The sequence below is a fragment of the Xenopus laevis genome, chromosome 1S (assembly GCF_017654675.1).
Source record: "Xenopus laevis strain J_2021 chromosome 1S, Xenopus_laevis_v10.1, whole genome shotgun sequence".
Classification (NCBI taxonomy): Eukaryota; Metazoa; Chordata; class Amphibia; order Anura; family Pipidae; genus Xenopus; species Xenopus laevis.
Genome location: NC_054372.1, coordinates 47,343,860 through 47,353,469, shown reverse-complemented (window position 1 = coordinate 47,353,469; position 9,610 = coordinate 47,343,860).

The following is a 9,610-nucleotide window of genomic DNA, read 5'->3' as shown; positions in this document are numbered from 1 at the left end:
TCAGGCCCCTAACATCGGCCCTCCCTTCTTTTGGCCCCTAACATCGGCCCTCTCCTCTTTGGGCCCATACCATTGGCCCTCTCAACTTCAGGCCCCTAACATCGGCCCTTCCTCCTCAGGCCCCTAACATCGGCCCTCCCTTCTTTTGGCCCCTAACATCGGCCCTCTCCACTTTGGGCCCATACCATTGGCCCTCTCTTCCTCAGGCCTAAAATTGGCCCTCATCCCTTCCAGCCCCTAATATCGGCTCTTCCTCCAGAGGCCCCTAACATCGGCCCTCTCCTCTTTAGGCCCATACCATTGGCCCTCTCCACCTTGGGCCCCACCACTGGCCCTCTCTCCCTCAGGCCACTAACATAGGCCTCTCTCCTTTGGGCGCCTAACATTGGCCCTCCCCTTTTTGGGCCCATACCATTGGCCCTTTCCACCTTGGGCCCCCACCATTGGCCCTCCTCTCTCTTGGTCCCTAACATCGGCCCTCTCCTCTTTAGGCCCATACCATTGGCCCTCTTCACCTTGAGCCCCCACTATTGGCCCTCTCCCCTTCAGGCCCCTAACATCGGCCCTCTCCTCTTTGGGCCCCTACCATTGGCCCTCTACTTCTCAGGCCCCTACTATTGGCCCTTCCTCCTCAGGCCCCTAACATTGGCCCTCCCCTCTCTTGGCCCCTAACATCGGCCCTCTACTGTTTGGACCCATACCATTGGGCCTCTCCACCTTGGGCCCCCACCTTTGGCGTTCTCTTCCTCAGGCCACTAACATAGGACCTCACCCCTTCAGGCCCCTAACATCGGCCCTTCTTCCTATAGGCCCTCCCCTCTTCAAGCCTCTACAATCATCCCTCTCTCCCCCCCTTGTGCCTCTAATATCGTCTGTCCCCTCCTCAGTCCCCTAACATCTGCCCTATCCTCTTAAGGCTCCGCCCTTTCCCCATGGGCCCTCACCATCGGCCCTTCCCACTACAGGCCTAACTATCTCTTAAAGAATGTGTTTGTGAGATTATGGGTAACACATAGAATTGTGCTGGGGCAGAGCTGATTGAGGTGCCAGAAGATCAACAGGGCGCAGGATGGAACTTGTGGTGTGTGATGAATCCATGAGATGTTTTCATCTCTCCTACTGATGCCACAAGCATTAATTATTCTGGCACCACAAAAGCCCGTCTTTCAGTGCAATTACATGGATTATCTGTATCATTTCTGAGCACATTTCTTTCCTTTTTTTATTTTGGCCTGGTTTCTGATCTTTTGGTGGCAAATATCTTTATAAGCATTAGTATTTGGTGGTGTCATGTAATAAAATCCAGACAAGACAGATGGAGCTAAAAGCACTAAAGATACTCCGTGAAACAGAAAAGGGTAAGTTGAATTCAATTTGGAACTAAATTGACTTTAGGGGAAGTTGCAGATAAATATTCAGGGGATTATGTTGTTTGGGATTATGGTGACAAATCTAATTTAGAATCTGTTTTTCCTTCCTTTCATGCCAAACCGCGGACGTCTACGAGGAACTGCGTTCAGAATTGTACATATAGTAAAGAAAGGATACTCTGAATGGCTGAAGGTGGGCACTTTCTGTCGATATGTCGTTTGTTGGGGTATTGCACAGGTTAGGGGGTGTTTGGACTAATAGGCTGAAAGATGTTTAATCAGAGCATAAATCCCTTCTGCCTTTCTCTAGGTTGTGGGTCTTGGGTGGCTGTGTATTTACTTACCCCCACATACGTGGCCTATTGTTTTATTCAGCAGGAGGTTTTTTTTTCATATTTGCTTTTCATATTTGAAAATTTCTGAGAATTTCTCTTTGATCTTCTTTCTGTTTTGAAAAAAAAATGAAAAACCTCTAAATTTGTCAACACACTGCTAAATGATTCTCTGTGTTTTGCCAGAATGTGAGAAACAATGAAGCCCCTGGACTGCGCAGAATCAGCTCCACATGGAGACTGGGAGCAAATAGGCAGCACATGAATCAGATACTGGACCTGACATTCCTGAAGGAACAAGTAGGAAGCAATGGATTAGCTGCACAATGAATCCCATGCAAACCTACTCATCTGACTACCCTATTGCCACAAGCACCAATGGGACATTTTGCTCCTCTTTGGATTATTGTTTAACCATTGACTTATTTCTTTTTCACTGTAAAAACTTTGGAAAAAATAAAGTTTAAAAAAAAAAATCTTTTGAGTTCTGCCTGATAATTACAGCACTGCCATTAACCTGGAGGCCGTTCTAAATCATGTGGGGGGATATTCGTTACATGTCTCTTTATATTGCGCTAACTAAGAGCCATGTTTATCCATTTAAATGTGTTGTAATGTTCTATTTATTTTTATAGGGGGGGTCTCCTAGATAAGAACAAGGGTTACCAAAATATATTTGGTATCAATGGACTTTTGTAAAAAAAAACTTGTAAGCTTACTTTTTCTATGAAAAGAAACTTAAAATACCCCAAGTTGTTAGTAAATTTATTCATTTTTTTAAAACATTTCACCCAAAATAACCTAAAAAAATGACTATACTGAGCATGTGCATAACAATGTCCAATTTGTGCTGAAAAGGAATCATTTCTCTGGGTTCACTGAGGTTTTCCTACAAAAATACTTTAATTCTGAACAGTTGCCAGCAGAGGTCAGTGTTTCCACCCAAGTATAAGTCATGGAAACATTATAGAATGTTCTCTTGTAAGAGCGTAATAAAGAGACTTTAAATGTACTTTGCACACTCTAATATATACGGTATACAGCAATTTAGCCCGAAAAGTGTAAATCGCTGCTGATTTTGGAGCTCCTCAAAACCCTGCAACTGTTTGCCTGCGAGAGTGCTTGCTACATTTCTGGAAAACTCTCTGGGAAGATTTTAGACAGGTCAGAGGTCTAAGAAAACCAGAAACATTTCTGGATCATAAATTAACTTTTTGTAGGTTATAGAATGCAACTAAGCAACTTTTTAATTGGTCTTCAGTTTTTACTTTGTATAAATGATTTGCTTCCTTCTTCTGACTCTTCCCAACTTTCAAAGGGGGGCCACTAACCCCATATAAGGGGGTCAGTGGAAGGCTACACATTTAGGGGCAGTTTAATCAAAGGTCGAGGTGAATGTTCGAATTCAAAAAATTTTAATTTCAAGCTATTTTTTTTGTACTTCGACTAGGGAATAGTCCAAATGTGATTCTTCTAAATTCAACCCTTGATAAATCTGCCCCTTGTTGTTATTGTTACTTTATATGACTCCTTTTTGTATCCAGGCCCTCTCCTATTCATATTCCAGTCTTTTATTCAAGTCAGTGCATGGTTGCTAGGGTCATTTATACCCTAGCAACCAGATTGCTGAAACTGCTAACTCAAAACTACAGATAGGAAAAAATGAAAACCAATTGTGAATTGTCTCAGATTATCACTCTCTACATTATAACAAGAGTTAACAAGGTGAACAACCCCTTTAAGTGCGTTATTTATCATAGTCCAAATTTATCTCAACATTTCCAGCCACAAATTCCGATCTAATCCGCACGGGTTTTTTCTGCATATTTATTATTATATTTCCCCTGAAAATTTGCTTTGCAGGAAAAAATCTGAATTTCACGATTTTGTATGCTTTTTTCCCCAAAACTCAAAAATCTTTGGGATATTGCAGGAAACCCAGCGCACATCAAAAAATCATTGGAACTTCTCCTTGACTTATATGCAACCTCGACAGAGATGCTGGATTTTCCATCCTTGGGGTTTAATAAATTCTGAAAAATTCATGATTCGGGATATTTTTAGTAAATAACCCCATAAATAAACCCAATAGGCTGATTTTGCTTCCAATAAGGATTAATTATATCTTAGTTGGGACCAAGTACAGGCTACTGTTTTATCATTACAGAGAAAAACGAAATCTTTTTCTTTTAAAAATTCGGATAATTCAGATGAAATAAAGTCTATGAGAGACAGCCTTTCCGTAATTCAGAGCTTTCTGGATAATGGGTTTCTGGATAACAGATCCCATACCTGTACTTATTGAAAATGAATTGTAAAAGAACTGTACAAGGAAAATGCTCACTGTTTTACAAGGGGTCACAATGCAGCGTTCTGCATTTACTGTATTGCTGCAGGTCTTTGACAGTTTTTCAGAGACTTGCAACTTGCCCTTTGAATAGAGAGCTACATGCTGTGGGGTTCTGTCCTAACCACCTTCTGAAACAGAGTGGTAAAGAGTAGACCGTAGAAACCATTTACATGACCCCAGTGCTTGCTAAGTGATCACTAAGGGACACATTCTTGCACCCCTCAGCACTCTAGCACTTGTATCCAAGGATACATTAGGTGACTGCTTCTGTCTTTACCATTCTGTTTATTTCTGTGACTGGGCCACTTTCAGTTTTATTTCTAAGGTGCTGAGATCCTACATAATATGTTACAGGTATACAGTTTTTTTGGAAATATTCTGCTATGCCCAGGCCTGGACTGAGAATTAAAATAGGCCCTGGCATTTCAGGTACACAGAGGCCCACTCAGCCCACATAGAGGCCCAAACAGCCACCACCAGCCCACTAAAACCTGACTTTCTATGGGACCTTATAGCAGCCCCTCTGGCATTTGCCAGAACCCACAGATTGCCAGTCTGGGCCTGGCTATTGCCTTGGCCTTCTGACCATGCAGCATCACTTAAGCAGTTGGTATTTCAGTGGCCTAGCCAGTAAATTACCAGCCAGAGCCATTATTTCATACTTCCAATGGACTTAATGGTAAATTTGTAATTTCCCGTACTTTCCACCACTTCCTTGAACTCTTTTGTTGCCCTCCCATGATCTGCTCATTACCTGCCCTTGTGATGTCACCTAATCGTTCCAGTACAATAATTGTGTCTAGTTTAGACTGTAGCAAAAGGGAAAGTTGTGCTCACGACTTAACACTTTTCACCATTAGGTGGGGGTGCAATGAGATTGTGATCACAAAAATGTGTCCTTTTTAACCACATAAATTTTTAGTGTTTAGTTCTCCTTTAAGCTGGCCAACTACTTCAAAGTCATCCCTGGCCGGTCCTACACTTTTTATCTAATTAGATTTTTATCTAATTCATTATCACATGTCCTTGACAATGGGCAAGTGCAAAGAACCTCGTTTTTTTGTCTCTCTAGTTTAGGACTACAGTGACTATGAAGACTCAAAGCTGTAAAGGAATTCCCCAACAGGTTACAGTCACTCCTTCTAACTGAATGAGATCTATATAGTCACAGATATGATAAGGAAGTTGCAGTGTTGCGGGAAGGTTGCTTCTTGCCTCTTACACAATTGCTGCCATTGTACTGTGTCTATGATCCAACTTATTAAACCATCTATAGGCAGCTGTCACGGTTTCCAATAAATGCTGGAATGTTTAACTACATCCCAACTTCAACTACATCCCAATTTTCCACACTTTTTGAGAATAGAGTCTGTATCTACAAATAAAAATCAGGTCGGACTTTTCTCTGCCCTTTGATTTCTAAGAAAGCCAGCGTGAATGATGGTACGTTCATATTTAGTGGTAAGAAATACTCACGATCTGACCTTCATGGGCTGTTTAAATTAGCAGCTGCTGACTGCACAAGTGCATCCACCATGCTCATTGTAGAGATGTGCCTGATGCAGAAATCCTTCTCTTTTCTGGTAAGTCATAAAAGTAATAGGCTGGCAGCAAGAAAATGCTCCAATAAAAAGGATCAAGACACCAATAAAACATATCCTTGATGAAATTACATATATAGTGTTTCACGGGAATTCTTAATAAATATATAGAACACAATTTAGAAAATGCATGCGGCCTAAAATTGGGCCAAAATGTCCAACTATTTCTGATACGATGTCACCCTGTGGGGCAGCGCAAAAGTGCAAAAAAGTGGCGGTTTTCTGCGCCTCACTTTGTATGTGGTTGAAGGGGAGATTCTATGGATAACAGTGAAACTGTGCCATTCTAACCTTGAAGTGGCTGAACTGGGAGACACACTAGTACTAGAATAATGCAGCCCGGGCAATTACAATTATTCTGCAGCACTTTAAAGAGATTATACATGATTCACGTGAGTTGCTTCCCCGGCAGACCCTATCACAAACATAGTAGTCAAGTTCATCAGGTGCCTGGTAACCCGCATATGTGTTTATGGGGTGTTGGAGGAAACTCACAAAGACATGGAAAGAACATACAAACTACCCAAAGACTTCACTGAATGACATCATCATTTTGATAATATTACCCACAAACGTTTGCAGCTTGAATCAGCCTCCTCTGGTGCAGAAGTCCCGAACCTGTGGGTAAGAACAGGGCTCTCTTTGCATTTGCAGTAACCCATAGCAACCAATGAGATATTTCCTTTAAAGCCAGTTGACCAGTAAATGCTGCTTGCTGTTTGCATCTAAATAAAATATGTAATACATGAAATGTATAATATAATGAATTGTAATAAAATGTCTAAACACGTATAGCAACCAATAGGCAAGAAGCATTTACTGGTCCGAAAAAGGTGGCAACCCATATATAACTGTGCCTGGGCAAACTTAGTGCATAATATTACATACAGTGTCGGACTGGCCCACCAGGATACCTGGAAAAGTCCTGGTGGGCCAAGGTGTCAGTGGGCCTTTATGCTGCTAGACATGTGGCCTATTTAATGGCCATTCCCTATTTCTATGAGAACAAAGTGGCTAAAGAGATGGAATAATCGATTATAGTATGTAAAGAAAAGAGACTAGGAGAATAGAGGTTGAATGAGGAGAGGATAATAATACTACTAAGAGTGGGCCCCTGGTCTAAGACTAATTGGTGGGCCCCTAGTCAAAGGTTTTTGGGTGGGCCCCTGGTGTCCCAGTCCGACACTGATTACATATAGGGGATAGTGTGTTATACCTGATCCTCTTACTCTATGCAGCTGCTCCCCTTCGGAGCCCAAACTCGGGCAAATGCGGCCGTACAGAGGGGGCGGGGCCCGGCTGTGCGTCACGCACCAGGGCCCGCCCCCTCAACGAACGCTACTGATTCAATGCCCCTATAATGTACAACAGATGCTGCTTTTTACATGACACCAGCATAGTGTATAGAGACTCTGAAGCAACCAAAACATCAATTATCCTCACAGTACATGAGTGGAAGATTACATCAATATTTCAACCGACATCCACTTTTACTGACATTTCCTGATGCATCAAATCAGCCTCATTTGACCTGTCAGTAAATGTACTAATGGCTGTAGCTCTAACAGGAATAAACGCATATATTATATGGTTACTGATTGGAAGTACAGTATTTTACAATTATTTAGGACATCACCAGTGTCTTTAGACTATTTCCATGTATTTACTTTAATTCCTCTTTAGACAGACCCATGGCATGCATGACAGTTTAAGCATTTTTTGCAAAAAAAAAACAAAAAAACATCCATCTCCCCTATTGTCCCATGACAGCTGTGATGATATTCTCTTCTAAAAATGTAAACCAATTTTTTTCACTATTATCAGCAATGGAAGATGATTGGCAGTACAGTGACTCAGTGGGTAGCATTGCTGCCTTGCAGAACTGCGGTGCGGAGTTTGATTCCAGCGAGGATATTATCTGCGAGTTTGTATGTTCTCCCCCTGTTTGTGTGGGTCTCCTCCCTCACTCTAAAAATATACAGACACATTGACTATTGATAAAATTGATCCTAGTGTGTAAATATGTTACAGACAGTAGATTGTAAGCTCTACTGGGACAGACATTGATGGAAATGAAGTATAATTGCTGAAAAATGTGTCTGCATAATCTACGTACTAGGTATCGGACCTGTTATTCGGAATGTTTAGGAAATTTTCTGGATTACAGATCTTGCTTTAATTGGGATCTTCATACCTTAAGTCTACATGAAATAAACCCAAACAGGCTGGGGTTGCTTCCAATAAGGAGTAATTATATCTTAGTATGGATCAGGTACTGTTGTATTATTACAGAGAAAAAGGAAATCGGTTTTAAAAATTTGGATTAGTGGGATAAAATGGAGTCTATGGTAGAAGGCCTTTGTCACGTTCGGCACCCTATATCCAGAACCCAAGCTAAGCTCCCTGGTCTCGGCTCTCACTTCTTCCTTTAACCACTGCCTTTCACCTCGGGAGGAGCCCTCGGCTAATTGGATGCAGTGCCGTATTTACAAAGTGGGCTCCCCTAGGCCCACTACCGTTTGTCGCCCCTGTCCCCTCCCCTTAATTTGTGCAAATTTTCATAATCTGGACCGGAGCACTCCGTCCCATTGTATTTCACTACAACCTAGGTCGTGCTCCCTAGCACCCAAGCAGGGGTTTTCCTGCTTGGGTGCTATTCTCAGGTCTACCACTAGGGAGCTCCATTAGCAATGCAAACAATCCTTCAGCAGTGGTGTCAGTAAGCTGCTAACTGGTTTGCTACCCATTGTTCTGTTGCTAGGTTGCTGTTGGGCTGCAGGGGAGGGAATGGAGGGGGGTGATATCACTCCAGCTTGCAGTGTAGCAATAAAGAGTAACTGAATTTATCAGCGCAAAAGTCACATGACCTGAGGGCACCCGGGAAACTCACACTATGTCTAGCCCCATGTCAGATTTCAAAATTAAATATAGAAAAATCTGTTTGCCCTTTTAAAAATGGATTTCAGTGCAGAAGTCTACTGGAGCAGTACTATTAACTGATGCGTTTTGAAGAAAAAAAAACGTTTTCCCACAACAATATCCCTTTAAAATTTCCTATGCAGTGAAACCTCAATTTTTAAGCCTGACTTTAATTTTTATTTTACACTGGTTTTATAGAACAATGTGGTTTCCTGATTTTCCATTTTCCTGGATTTACACCATTTTTTTCCGGTCCCCTGAAAAATTCTAAAATGGACGTTCTACTATTATCCACTGAGATTAGAAAAAAGGGAGCTTTTATCCTAAAGTGTGTCAAACAGTATGAACCTTTTCTTCTCAATGGTTTCCACAAAGCTGTTGAAAATCTGACACAAAAGCTTTCTCTGCTGTCGGCTGGAGTGACAACAATGAAGCCAACAGAGTGATGCAATGATCATACCACTTACATTATTCTCTCCCTAATGAATTATCCGTGGGTGAGCTCACCTTCTATTACTGGAATGACATGTGTAAATCACTGTGTGCTGAATATACAAGCCGTCTACTTTTGCACACTGTACAATTTGGGACTGGGGCCCTTACATGTTTCATGTGAGAGGAATTTGGCTTGGGGTAGAGTGGCACAGAGAAGAGAGAGTTACAGTTTAATTAGCAGCAGCATCCAGGCCTTGCTGGGCTAAACCTTTGCAGTAGCTTTCTTTCCAGTGAAAATAGATCCCTGCCTATTCTTAGAGCGGGGCTTGTGGAGGATCTGATTCTTGTCATGCACAGCCACAAACAGTGACCACACGCTCTAGGTTTACATTCCAGACTAAGGATAGAAAACTTTCCCTTTCCATTAAAGAGTCTCACATCCAGATACAGGTATATGTATATGATAAGGGATCTTTCTGTAATTTGGATCCCCATACCTTAAGTCTACTAAACATTATATAAATCCAGTGATTTTTTTTTAATCCAGTAAGGATTAATTAAATCTTAATTTGGATCAAGTACAATTCCTGTTTTATTACTACA